At 26.7% G+C, this 14,227-nt stretch overlaps 1 long non-coding RNA gene across 5 annotated transcripts; it reads left to right on the top strand.

Annotated features, from left to right (window-relative positions):
- Positions 1-254: 254 nt before the first annotated feature.
- LOC103487304 (uncharacterized) lies at positions 255-11,121 on the top strand. 5 transcript variants are annotated; one of them, XR_007816207.1, is made up of 6 exons: positions 255-566; positions 856-1,084; positions 1,175-1,375; positions 1,501-1,602; positions 5,794-6,193; positions 6,364-6,630. It is a non-coding gene; the product is annotated as an uncharacterized LOC103487304 (long non-coding RNA). The 5 variants fall into 5 exon arrangements; XR_007816209.1 differs by lacking the exons at positions 5,794-6,193; positions 6,364-6,630 and adding an exon at positions 10,334-11,121 and having other exon boundaries at positions 267-566; XR_007816206.1 differs by lacking the exons at positions 5,794-6,193; positions 6,364-6,630 and adding an exon at positions 10,247-11,121 and having other exon boundaries at positions 267-566.
- The last annotated feature ends 3,106 nt before the right edge of the window (positions 11,122-14,227 follow it).

Genomic DNA, 14,227 nt, shown 5'->3' with positions numbered 1-14,227 from the left:
TGTCTTCAAGATTATGTTATAATTGCAATATGACATAGATATTAATATATAAATTACATTTGCTATCCAATGCGATTTCTTATATATTTAAAAAAGTCAAAATTAAATATTTTAAATAAATTATATTTAGAAGTTTTTTTAAAAATAGTAGAAAAATAATAAAAAAAAACTAACCGAACCGTTAAATAGTTTATCATTTTTTTATAATTATATTTATTAATTTTTTCAGTAAGAAACAAAAAGAAAAAAGAAAAAAGAAAAAAGTAAACAAGAATCCCAAATTGAAAACCGAAGTGGCGAAGCGCATTGATCTGTTGTCCGAGTCCATTTTAAAAATTCAAAATCACACTCTAAACGGTCACATTTCTCTAGAATAATCCTATTTAAAGCCCCTCCACTTCCAACTTCGTTAAATCGCTTCATTTCTTCATTCTGAACAAAATTTTTGTCTTCCTATCGCCTTTGATTTCCGTTCAAGGGGAGAGCTCCAAGCCCTTTGTAAGAGGAGTAAGATTCCGGCTAATACCACTAATGTCGCCATGGTCGACGCTCTTACCGATCAATCCGTGAGTTCATCTTATTTCCTGCATGTTCATATTTTGATTTTGGATTGTTTGTTCAAGATTTATCTTTTGGTACTGTCAACCTTAATCTTGTCATTTGGGTGATTTTGAAGCATATAATATAATTCTACTCTCTTATGAAGTAAATAACATTTTTCTAGGGTTTTCAAATATTTTGGTGATTTCTGTCTTTGATTTATCTCAATTAGTTAGGCTTAAGAGTAAGGGAGATAATTCATTTTTCCTGTTTCCACTAGAAATTACCTTGATGTCTTGATTTTTTGTTTCCTAGGGGTGTTTGGTTGGTTTGAATGCAAGAAACTTTTGCTGAGTACACGACCCAAACAACTTTCGGGCGGCCTTAGTTGATGTGGCATTTGCGCAAAGAGTGGTGTACTTTGAGCGAAAAAAATTTGAGAAGCAGCATGGGTGGACTGACATGCCTAAAAAATGGAACCCTGTGATAAGGAAGAATGGAACCAATTATTGTTCATATGTTGTTCGATGAAATGCCAGTTCAGGTTTGCATTTTGTGATTGCTTTGTTCCTTTTTGTTTTGTACAGCGATTTGTTTAGTTAAGAAGTTTGATGAATGATTACAATTGGTGCAGAATCTGTGAAGGAAAATACAAACTGAGTCTAGGAAAACCAATGAATCAGAAAGCAAATTAGATAAAGATTTGGGTGTATAACTTGATGATGGAGAGAATAATGAGATGGAGTCTGAATTCAGAGGAGGAACCAGAAATGGTTCTCGATGAGCTGTTAAAATCTAGTCACTGCAAAGAACGTTCATGATTCTAAAACAGAGGGTATGAATAACTGTCAATAATTTTTCTCCATCTGTGCATTTGGCAGTATTTAGCTAATATGTTTGTATGTTTTTACATTGTTGCCGCACCACGTGCTAATTTGGATGTCAAATGGTTCTCTGAAGATAAAAAGTAAATGAAACTTCCAAAGATGATGCATGATTTCTGCCGAGGATCGGAAATCAAAGATTGTTGTTGTAAAACCTCGTCACAGCTTTCCCTCTCAGGTTTTTCTATTATTTTTCTTTAATATTTTGGAATTCTGCTCATGTGATTTCTGTATATATTATTGCTTTTTTCCTTTATCTTATTTTGATTATGGAGAGCACCCTTGGTAATTTTGAGGTGATTTAAGAAAAATTGGTTGTCCGGGAATCAATTTTTCTATATTACCTTAACTTTACCTTGTTAGAAGACATGGTGTCATGTCTTCTAATCACACATAACCAAGATTATATCATAGTTTGCTTGTCCATGCTCAAATGAGAACTACTTTCCAAAACAAATAAAAAAATAATAAGTGCCATACAGAAAAAGAAGGCCTCAACCAAAGGGAACTAAAAGAGTAACAGAAAAAAAACAAGAAAATTAGAAAAGGGAATTACATAGGAAAAAATATTTAAAAAAACAACCAGCATTTTTCATTTTTTGATAATTTTTGTTAACATTTCTATGAAATGCTACTTGATTCTGTGAAGATTTTGAGTTTTTTTTTTCATTTGGTACTTTGTGCAGACATTTTTAATTTAAATTTATCTTTTGCTGTGCAATGTCCTTTTATGCTACATTTTTAATTTAGATTTATTACATTTTGTCTTGTTTGCATTTTGTATTTTGGATTGTTTTTTGAAATTGAGTTTTTTTTTTTTTTTTTTCATTTGGTACTTTGTGCAGATATTTTTAATTTAAATTTATTATCTTTTAGCTTGCTATATGCGAATTGGTCTGAAATTCTGAGTTTTTTGCCTTTTCTTTTTCTGGTCCTTTGTTGTGTGATGTCTCGATATGAAATATTCTTAATTTAGGTTTATTACTTTTTTTCTGGTCCTTTGTTGTGTGATATGTCTCTATATGAGATATTCTTAATTTAGGTTTATTACTTTTTAGCTTGATTGTATTTTGTATTGTGGATTGTTCTTATTCTTTTGTTTGCATTATTGATTGCTATGAAATTTTGAGAATTTTTTCTTTTATCTTTTGCTGTGCAATGTCTTTTTATGATACATTCTTAATTTAGATTTATTACATTTTGTCTTGTTTGCATTTTGTATTTTGGATTGTTTTTTGAATTCTGAAATTCTGAGTTTTTTGCCTTTTCTTTTTCTGGTCCTTTGTGGTGTGATATGTCTCTATATGAGATATTCTTAATTTAGGTTTATTACTTTTTTTTCTGGTTCTTTGTTGTGTGATATGTCTCTATATGAGATATTCTTAATTTAGGTTTATTACTTTTTAGCTTGATTGTATTTTGTATTATGGATTGTTCTTATTCTTTTGTTTGCGTTATTGATTGTTATGAAATTTTGAGATTTTTTTCTTTTATCTTTTGCTGTGCAATGTCTTTTTACGATACATTTTATAATACATTTTTAATTTAGATTTATTACATTTTGTCTTGTTTGCATTTTGTATTTTGGATTGTTTTTTGAATTCTGAAATTCTGAGTTTTTTGCCTTTTCTTTTTCTGGTCCTTTGTTGTGTGATATGTCTCTATATGAGATATTCTTAATTTAGGTTTATTACTTTTTAGCTTGATTGTATTTTGTATTATGGATTGTTCTTATTCTTTTGTTTGCATTATTGATTGTTATGAAATTTTGAGAATTTTTTCTTTTATCTTTTGCTGTGCAATGTCTTTTTATGATACATTCTTAATTTAGATTTATTACATTTTGTCTTGTTTGCATTTTGTATGTTGGATTGTTTTTAGAATTCTGAAATTCTGAGTTTTTTGCCTTTTCTTTTTCTGGTCCTTTGTGGTGTGATATGTCTCTATATGAGATATTCTTAATTTAGGTTAATTACTTTTTTTCTGGTTCTTTGTTGTGTGATATGTCTCTATATGAGATATTCTTAATTTAGGTTTATTACTTTTTAGCTTGATTGTATTTTGTATTATGGATTGTTCTTATTCTTTTGTTTGCGTTATTGATTGTTATGAAATTTTGAGATTTTTTTCTTTTATCTTTTGCTGTGCAATGTCTTTTTATGATACATTTTATAATACATTTTTAATTTAGATTTATTACATTTTGTCTTGTTTGCATTTTGTATTTTGGATTGTTTTTTGAATTCTGAAATTCTGAGTTTTTTGCCTTTTCTTTTTCTGGTCCTTTGTTGTGTGATATGTCTCTATATGAGATATTCTTAATTTAGGTTTATTACTTTTTAGCTTGATTGTATTTTGTATTATGGATTGTTCTTATTCTTTTGTTTGCATTATTGATTGTTATGAAATTTTGAGAATTTTTTCTTTTATCTTTTGCTGTGCAATGTCTTTTTATGATACATTTTTAATTTAGATTTATTACATTTTGTCTTGTTTGCATTTTGCATTTTGGATTGTTTTTTGAATTCTGAAATTCTGAGTTTTTTGCCTTTTCTTTTTCTGATCCTTTGTTGTGTGATATGTCTCTATATGAGATATTCTTAATTTAGGTTTATTACTTTTTTTTCTGGTTCTTTGTTGTGTGATATGTCTCTGTATGAGATATTCTTAATTTAGGTTTATTACTTTTTAGCTTGATTGTATTTTGTATTATGGATTGTACTTATTCTTTTGTTTGCATTATTGATTGTTATGAAATTTTGAGATTTTTTTCTTTTATCTTTTGCTGTGCAATGTCTTTTTATGATACATTTTTAATTTAGATTCATTACATTTTTTATTTTGGATTGTTTTTTGAATTCTGAAATTCTGAGTTTTTTGCCCTTTCTTTTTCTGGTTCTTTGTTGTGTAATATGTCTCTATATGAGATATTCTTAATTTAGGTTTATTACTTTTTAGCTTGATTGTATTTTGTATTATGGATTGTTCTTATTCTTTTGTTTGCATTATTGATTGTTATGAAATTTTGAGATTTTTTTCTTTTATGTTTTGCTGTGCAATGTCTTTTGATGATACATTTTATGATACATTTTTAATTTAGATTTATTACATTTTGTATTTTGGATTGTTTTTTGAATTCTGAAATTCTGAGTTTTTTGCCTTTTCATTTTCTGGTCCTTTGTTGTGTGATATGTCTCTATATGAGATATTCTTAATTTAGGTTTATTACTTTTTTTCTGGTTCTTTGTTGTGTGATATGTCTCTATATGAGATATTCTTAATTTAGGTTTATTACTTTTTAGCTTGATTGTATTTTGTATTATGGATTGTTCTTATTCTTTTGTTTGCGTTATTGATTGTTACGAAATTTTGAGATTTTTTTTCTTTTATCTTTTGCTGTGCAATGTCTTTTTATGATACATTTTATAATACATTTTTAATTTAGATTTATTACATTTTGTCTTGTTTGCATTTTGTATTTTGGATTGTTTTTTGAATTCTGAAATTCTGAGTTTTTTGCCTTTTCTTTTTCTGGTCCTTTGTTGTGTGATATGTCTCTATATGAGATATTCTTAATTTAGGTTTATTACTTTTTTTCTGGTTCTTTGTTGTGTGATATGTCTCTATATGAGATATTCTTAATTTAGGTTTATTACTTTTTTTCTGGTTCTTTGTTGTGTGATATGTCTCTATATGAGATATTCTTAATTTAGGTTTATTACTTTTTTTCTGGTTCTTTGTTGTGTGATATGTCTCTATATGAGATATTCTTAATTTAGGTTTATTACTTTTTAGCTTGATTGTATTTTGTATTATGGATTGTTCTTATTCTTTTGTTTGCATTATTGATTGTTATGAAATTTTGAGATTTTTTTCTTTTATCTTTTGCTGTGCAATGTCTTTTTATGATACATTTTATGATACATTTTTAATTTAGATTTATTACATTTTGTCTTGTTTGCATTTTCTTTTTATGACATATTTTAAATTTAGATTGTAGTTTTTATTATGGATTGTTTTTTATTATTGGTTATGGATTGTTTTTTCTTTTTTAAATTCAGAGGATGAACTTTTCATTTTGAGTTTTTCTTCTTTTATTGTGCGAGTTTTTTATTTTTATTTTTATTTTCATTTCTTTTGTGTAATCGGTTTTTGTTCTTTTTTCTTTTTTTTTTGCATTTTCATTGAACTGTTGCGGTTTAATTTCATTCATAGTTTTGAAGTTTTTTTTAATTACGGATTTCTTTTTTTGAATATTTTCATTCTATTGGTTAAGGGCTCCATAACCATGCCCAATTGGGGAAGTCAGAATGCTAAAGGACCTACCTTTATCTTCACACATGTCTAGCTCTTGCTTTTGCTTTTTCAGTTGCTGTCGATTAGAGAGCTCTTTCATTCCTTATTCATAAATCAAGTGGAAAGGAATAGATTGAAACTGCTGAGCGATGCCTTTCAGGTGTAGGGAACCTTCCCGCTTGGACCAGGATTTTGAGTTTCAAGTGCAAGACGACTCTGGTCTTGTACAGATTCCAGGATGTATATATTATATATATTTTATTCCAAATATATGTATATAACAATAAATAATATAAACTAACCGTTTCTCTATTTAATTTGAAATTGGAAATAGAGATGAAGTGTTGATCGGCAATTGACCGCAACGGTAATATTTGGATATATAAAAAGCCATAAAAGGGGTAGGTCTTCGCTTATGCTTCTATTAGGAGGGTTTTCATTATTTTTTTTCCTCTCGAATTCAACATCACCAGGTTAGTCAGTTATTTTTCTCCTCTTCTTCAATTAATTACATATATCTCATCGTCGTTTCTGCTTTAGTTATTTTAATCTGTGTCTTGTGGTTTTCATATGAACCTCCTTTCTAACTCTTTTTTCTTTGATCGATTTTTTACTTTTTTTTCTTCTTTGATTGATTAATTAGGGTTGGAAGTTGGAACCAAATGGTGCTGAACAAATTAAGCAAACATGATTTTTATTACATTCATTTTGGTTTGGGTATCTAATTTCATCATTTTGGGTATCTAATTTCATCAAATTAACATTGGTCATCTTCTTGGATTTGATACACATGAGGGATTTTCAATCTGACCAGCTTCCCCTCAGGTTTTTCTATTCCTTCCTTTTCTATATTTTTAAATTTTTCTTGTTTCATTTCTTGGTTATGTTATTTTTTTTCCTATATCATTTATTACGGAGAGTGTTCTTCTTAAATTTGAGGTGATTTAAGAAAAATTGATTGTCCGGGAATCAATTTTTCTATATTACCTCAACCGTAATAGAAGAAACGTGTCTTTTAGTTTCATTCTTCTTGGGTTTTTCTTATTTTAGATCTTACTCATTTGTTATGACATGAATAATTATTATTAAATTTATTTCTTGTTAGAACGACCATAGTTTTTTTTTTTTTTTTTGTATTGGGTATTCGTTGTGCAATGTCTTTTTTAGGAGACATTTCTACTTTAAATTTATTATCTTTTAGTTCGCATTATTTTTGCATTATGGATTGTTCTAAAATGTTCAGTTTCTCTGTTCTATTGGTTTTTTGTTTCTTTGTTGGGCAATGACTTTTGTATTTTGGATTGTTTTTTGAATTCTGAAATTCTGAGTTTTTTGCCTTTTCTTTTTCTGGTCCTTTGTTGTGTGATACGTCTCTATATGAGATATTCTTAATTTAGGTTTATTACTTTTTAGCTTGATTGTATTTTGTATTATGGATTGTTCTTATTCTTTTGTTTGCATTATTGATTGTTATGAAATTTTGAGAATTTTTTCTTTTATCTTTTACTGTGCAATGTCTTTTTATGATACATTCTTAATTTAGATTTATTACATTTTGTCTTGTTTGCATTTTGTATTTTGGATTGTTTTTTGAATTCTGAAATTCTGAGTTTTTTGCCTTTTCTTTTTCTGGTCCTTTGTGGTGTGATATGTCTCTATATGAGATATTCTTAATTTAGGTTTATTACTTTTTTTCTGGTTCTTTGTTGTGTGATATGTCTCTATATGAGATATTCTTAATTTAGGTTCATTACTTTTTAGCTTGATTGTATTTTGTATTATGGATTGTTCTTATTCTTTTGTTTGCGTTATTGATTGTTATGAAATTTTGAGATTTTTTTCTTTTATCTTTTGCTGTGCAATGTCTTTTTATGATACATTTTTAATTTAGATTTATTACATTTTGTCTTGTTTGCATTTTGCATTTTGGATTGTTTTTTGAATTCTGAAATTCTGAGTTTTTTGCCTTTTCTTTTTCTGATCCTTTGTTGTGTGATATGTCTCTATATGAGATATTCTTAATTTAGGTTTATTACTTTTTTTTCTGGTTCTTTGTTGTGTGATATGTCTCTGTATGAGATATTCTTAATTTAGGTTTATTACTTTTTAGCTTGATTGTATTTTGTATTATGGATTGTACTTATTCTTTTGTTTGCATTATTGATTGTTATGAAATTTTGAGATTTTTTTCTTTTATCTTTTGCTGTGCAATGTCTTTTTATGATACATTTTTAATTTAGATTTATTACATTTTTTATTTTGGATTGTTTTTTGAATTCTGAAATTCTGAGTTTTTTGCCTTTTCTTTTTCTGGTCCTTTGTTGTGTAATATGTCTCTATATGAGATATTCTTAATTTAGGTTTATTACTTTTTAGCTTGATTGTATTTTGTATTATGGATTGTTCTTATTCTTTTGTTTGCATTATTGATTGTTATGAAATTTTGAGATTTTTTTCTTTTATCTTTTGCTGTGCAATGTCTTTTTATGATACATTTTTAATTTAGATTTATTACATTTTGTCTTGTTTTGCATTTTGCATTTTGGATTGTTTTTTGAATTCTGAAATTCTGAGTTTTTTGCCTTTTCTTTTTCTGATCCTTTTTTGTGTGATATGTCTATATATGAGATATTCTTAATTTAGGTTTATTACTTTTTTTCTGGTTCTTTGTTGTGTGATATGTCTCTATATCAGATATTCTTAATTTAGGTTTATTACTTTTTAGCTTGATTGTATTTTGTATTATGGATTGTTCTTATTCTTTTGTTTGCGTTATTGATTGTTATGAAATTTTGAGATTTTTTTCTTTTATCTTTTGCTGTGCAATGTCTTTTTATGATACATTTTTAATTTAGATTTATTACATTTTGTATTTTGGATTGTTTTTTGAATTCTGAAATTCTGAGTTTTTTGCCTTTTCTTTTTCTGGTCCTTTGTTGTGTAATATGTCTCTATATGAGATATTCTTAATTTAGGTTTATTACTTTTTAGCTTGATTGTATTTTGTATTATGGATTGTTCTTATTCTTTTGTTTGCATTATTGATTGTTATGAAATTTTGAGATTTTTTTCTTTTATCTTTTGCTGTGCAATGTCTTTTTATGATACATTCTTAATTTAGATTTATTACATTTTGTCTTGTTTGCATTTTGTATTTTGGATTGTTTTTTGAATTCTGAAATTCTGAGTTTTTTGCCTTTTCTTTTTCTGGTCCTTTGTGGTGTGATATGTCTCTATATGAGATATTCTTAATTTAGGTTTATTACTTTTTTTCTGGTTCTTTGTTGTGTGATATGTCTCTATATGTGATATTCTTAATTTAGGTTTATTACTTTTTAGCTTGATTGTATTTTGTATTATGGATTGTTCTTATTCTTTTGTTTGCATTATTGATTGTTATGAAATTTTGAGATTTTTTTGTTTTGTATTTTTCTGTGCAATGTCTTTTTATGATACATTTTTAATTTAGATTTATTACATTTTGTCTTGTTTGCATTTTGCATTTTGGATTGTTTTTTGAATTCTGAAATTTTGAGTTTTTTGCCTTTTCTTTTTCTGATCCTTTGTTGTGTGATATGTCTCTATATGAGATATTCTTAATTTAGGTTTATTACTTTTTTTCTGGTTCTTTGTTGTGTGATATGTCTCTATATGAGATATTCTTAATTTAGGTTTATTACTTTTTAGCTTGATTGTATTTTGTATTATGGATTGTTCTTATTCTTTTGTTTGCATTATTGATTGTTATGAAATTTTGAGATTTTTTTCTTTTATCTTTTGCTGTGCAATGTCTTTTTATGATACATTTTTAATTTAAATTTATTACATTTTGTATTTTGGATTGTTTTCTGAATTCTGAAATTCATTGTTTTTTGCCTTTTCCTTTTCTGGTTCTTTGTTGTGTGATATGTCTCTATATGAGATACTCTTAATTTAGGTTTATTACTTTTTAGCTTGATTGTATTTTGTATTATGGATTGTTCTTATTCTTTTGTTTGCATTATTGATTGTTATGAAATTTTGAGATTTTTTTCTTTTATCTTTTGCTGTGCAATGTCTTTTTATTATACATTTTATGATACATTTTTAATTTAGATTTATTACATTTTGTATTGTTTGCATTTTCTTTTTATGACATATTTTAAATTTAGATTGTAGTTTTTATTATGGATTGTTTTTTATTATTGGTTATGGATTGTTTTTTCTTTTTTAAATTCAGAGGAGGAACTTTTCATTTTGAGTTTTTCTTCTTTTATTGTGCGAGTTTTTTATTTTTATTTTTATTTTCATTTCTTTTGTGTAATCGGTTTTTGTTCTTTTTTCTTTTTTTTTTGCATTTTCATTGAACTGTTGCGGTTTAATTTCATTCATAGTTTTGAAGTTTTTTTTAATTACGGATTTCTTTTTTTGAATATTTTCATTCTATTGGTTAAGGGCTCCATAACCATGCCCAATTGGGGAAGTCAGAATGCTAAAGGACCTACCTTTTTCTCACACATGTCTAGCTCTTGCTTTTGCTTTTTCAGTTGCTGTCGATTAGAGAGCTCTTTCATTCCTTATTCATAAGTCAAGTGGAAAGGAATAGATTGAAACTACTGAGCGATGCCTTTCAGGTGTAGGGAACCTTTCCGCTTGGACCAGGATTTTGAGTTTCAAGTGCAAGACGACTCTGGTCTTGTACAGATTCCAGGATGTATATATTATATATATTTTATTCCAAATATATGTATATAACAATAAATAATATAAACTAACCGTTTCTCTATTTAATTTGAAATTGGAAATAGAGATGAAGTGTTGATCGGCAATTGACCGCAACGGTAATATTTGGATATATAAAAAGCCATAAAAGGGGTAGGTCTTCGCTTATGCTTCTATTAGGAGGGTTTTCATTATTTTTTTTCCTCTCGAATTCAACATCACCAGGTTAGTCAGTTATTTTTCTCCTCTTCTTCAATTAATTACATATATCTCATCGTCGTTTCTGCTTTAGTTATTTTAATCTGTGTCTTGTGGTTTTCATATGAACCTCCTTTCTAACTCTTTTTTCTTTGATCGATTTTTTACTTTTTTTTCTTCTTTGATTGATTAATTAGGGTTGGAAGTTGGAACCAAATGGTGCTGAACAAATTAAGCAAACATGATTTTAATTACATTCATTTTGGTTTGGGTATCTAATTTCATCATTTTGGGTATCTAATTTCATCAAATTAACATTGGTCATCTTCTTGGATTTGATACACATGAGGGATTTTCAATCTGACCAGCTTCCCCTCAGGTTTTTCTATTCCTTCCTTTTCTATATTTTTAAATTTTTCTTGTTTGATTTCTTGGATATGTTATTTTTTTTCCTTTATCATTTATTACGGAGAGTGTTCTTCTTAAATTTGAGGTGATTTAAGAAAAATTGATTGTCCGGGAATCAATTTTTCTATATTACCTCAACCGTAATAGAAGAAACGTGTCTTTTAGTTTCATTCTTCTTGGGTTTTTCTTATTTTAGATCTTACTCATTTATTATGACATGAATAATTATTATTAAATTTATTTCTTGTTAGAACGACCATAGTTTTTTTTTTTTTTTTTTGTATTGGGTATTCGTTGTGCAATGTCTTTTTTAGGAGACATTTCTACTTTAAATTTATTACCTTTTAGTTCGCATTATTTTTGCATTATGGATTGTTCTAAAATGTTCAGTTCCTCTGTTCTATTGGTTTTTTGTTTCTTTGTTGGGCAATGACTTTTGTATTTTGGATTCTTTTTTGAATTCTGAAATTCTGAGTTTTTTGCCTTTTCTTTTTCTGGTCCTTTGTTGTGTGATATGTCTCTATATGAGATATTCTTAATTTAGGTTTATTACTTTTTAGCTTGATTGTATTTTGTATTATGGATTGTTCTTATTCTTTTGTTTGCATTATTGATTGTTATGAAATTTTGAGATTTTTTTCTTTTATCTTTTGCTGTGCAATGTCTTTTTATGATACATTTTTAATTTAGATTTATTACATTTTGTCTTGTTTTGCATTTTGCATTTTGGATTGTTTTTTGAATTCTGAAATTCTGAGTTTTTTGCCTTTTCTTTTTCTGATCCTTTTTTGTGTGATATGTCTCTATATGAGATATTCTTAATTTAGGTTTATTACTTTTTTTCTGGTTCTTTGTTGTGTGATATGTCTCTATATGAGATATTCTTAATTTAGGTTTATTACTTTTTAGCTTGATTGTATTTTGTATTATGGATTGTTCTTATTCTTTTGTTTGCGTTATTGATTGTTATGAAATTTTGAGATTTTTTTCTTTTATCTTTTGCTGTGCAATGTCTTTTTACGATACATTTTATAATACATTTTTAATTTAGATTTATTACATTTTGTCTTGTTTGCATTTTGTATTTTGGATTGTTTTTTGAATTCTGAAATTCTGAGTTTTTTGCCTTTTCTTTTTCTGGTCCTTTGTTGTGTGATATGTCTCTATATGAGATATTCTTAATTTAGGTTTATTACTTTTTAGCTTGATTGTATTTTGTATTATGGATTGTTCTTATTCTTTTGTTTGCATTATTGATTGTTATGAAATTTTGAGAATTTTTTCTTTTATCTTTTGCTGTGCAATGTCTTTTTATGATACATTCTTAATTTAGATTTATTACATTTTGTCTTGTTTGCATTTTGTATGTTGGATTGTTTTTAGAATTCTGAAATTCTGAGTTTTTTGCCTTTTCTTTTTCTGGTCCTTTGTGGTGTGATATGTCTCTATATGAGATATTCTTAATTTAGGTTTATTACTTTTTTTCTGGTTCTTTGTTGTGTGATATGTCTCTATATGTGATATTCTTAATTTAGGTTTATTACTTTTTAGCTTGATTGTATTTTGTATTATGGATTGTTCTTATTCTTTTGTTTGCATTATTGATGGTTATGAAATTTTGAGATTTTTTTCTTTTGTATTTTTCTGTGCAATGTCTTTTTATGATACATTTTTAATTTAGATTTATTACATTTTGTCTTGTTTGCATTTTGCATTTTGGATTGTTTTTTGAATTCTGAAATTTTGAGTTTTTTGCCTTTTCTTTTTCTGATCCTTTGTTGTGTGATATGTCTCTATATGAGATATTCTTAATTTAGGTTTATTACTTTTTTTCTGGTTCTTTGTTGTGTGATATGTCTCTATATGAGATATTCTTAATTTAGGTTTATTACTTTTTAGCTTGATTGTATTTTGTATTATGGATTGTTCTTATTCTTTTGTTTGCATTATTGATTGTTAGGAAATTTTGAGATTTTTTTCTTTTATCTTTTGCTGTGCAATGTCTTTTTATGATACATTTTATAATACATTTTTAATTTAGATTTATTACATTTTGTCTTGTTTGCATTTTGTATTTTGGATTGTTTTTTGAATTCTGAAATTCTGAGTTATTTGCCTTTTCTTTTTCTGGTCCTTTGTTGTGTCATATGTCTCTATATGAGATATTCTTAATTTAGGTTTATTACTTTTTAGCTTGATTGTATTTTGTATTATGGATTGTTCTTATTCTTTTGTTTGCATTATTGATTGTTACGAAATTTTGAGATTTTTTTCTTTTATCTTTTGCTGTGCAATGTCTTTTTATGATACTTTTTTAATTTAGATTTATTACATTTTGTATTTTGGATTGTTTTTTGAATTCTGAAATTCTAAGTTTTTTGCCTTTTCTTTTTCTGGTCCTTTGTTGTGTATATGTCTCTATATGAGATATTCTTAATTTAGGTTTATTACTTTTTTTCTGGTTCTTTGTTGTGTGATATGTCTCTATATGAGATATTCTTAATTTAGGTTTATTACTTTTTAGCTTGATTGTATTTTGTATTATGGATTGTACTTATTCTTTTGTTTGCATTATTGATTGTTATGAAATTTTGAGATTTTTTTCTTTTATCTTTTGCTGTGCAATGTCTTTTTATGATACATTCTTAATTTAGATTTATTACATTTTGTCTTGTTTGCATTTTGTATTTTGGATTGTTTTTTGAATTCTGAAATTCTGAGTTTTTTGCCTTTTCTTTTTCTGGTCCTTTGTGGTGTGATATGTCTCTATATGAGATATTCTTAATTTAGGTTTATTACTTTTTTTCTGGTTCTTTGTTGTGTGATATGTCTCTCTCTATATGTGATATTCTTAATTTAGGTTTATTACTTTTTAGCTTGATTGTATTTTGTATTATGGATTGTTCTTATTCTTTTGTTTGCATTATTGATTGTTATGAAATTTTGAGATTTTTTTCTTTTGTATTTTTCTGTGCAATGTCTTTTTATAATACATTTTTAATTTAGATTTATTACATTTTGTCTTGTTTGCATTTTGCATTTTGGATTGTTTTTTGAATTCCGAAATTCTGAGTTTTTTGCCTTTTCTTTTTCTGATCCTTTGTTGTGTGATATGTCTCTATATGAGATATTCTTAATTTAGGTTTATTACTTTTTTTCTGGTTCTTTGTTGTGTGATATGTCTCTATATGAGATATTCT

The sequence above is a fragment of the Cucumis melo genome, chromosome 12 (assembly GCF_025177605.1).
Source record: "Cucumis melo cultivar AY chromosome 12, USDA_Cmelo_AY_1.0, whole genome shotgun sequence".
Taxonomy (NCBI): Eukaryota; Viridiplantae; Streptophyta; class Magnoliopsida; order Cucurbitales; family Cucurbitaceae; genus Cucumis; species Cucumis melo.
The sequence above is the reverse complement of the archived record's forward strand: the minus strand, read 5'-3'. Positions and strand labels throughout refer to the sequence as shown.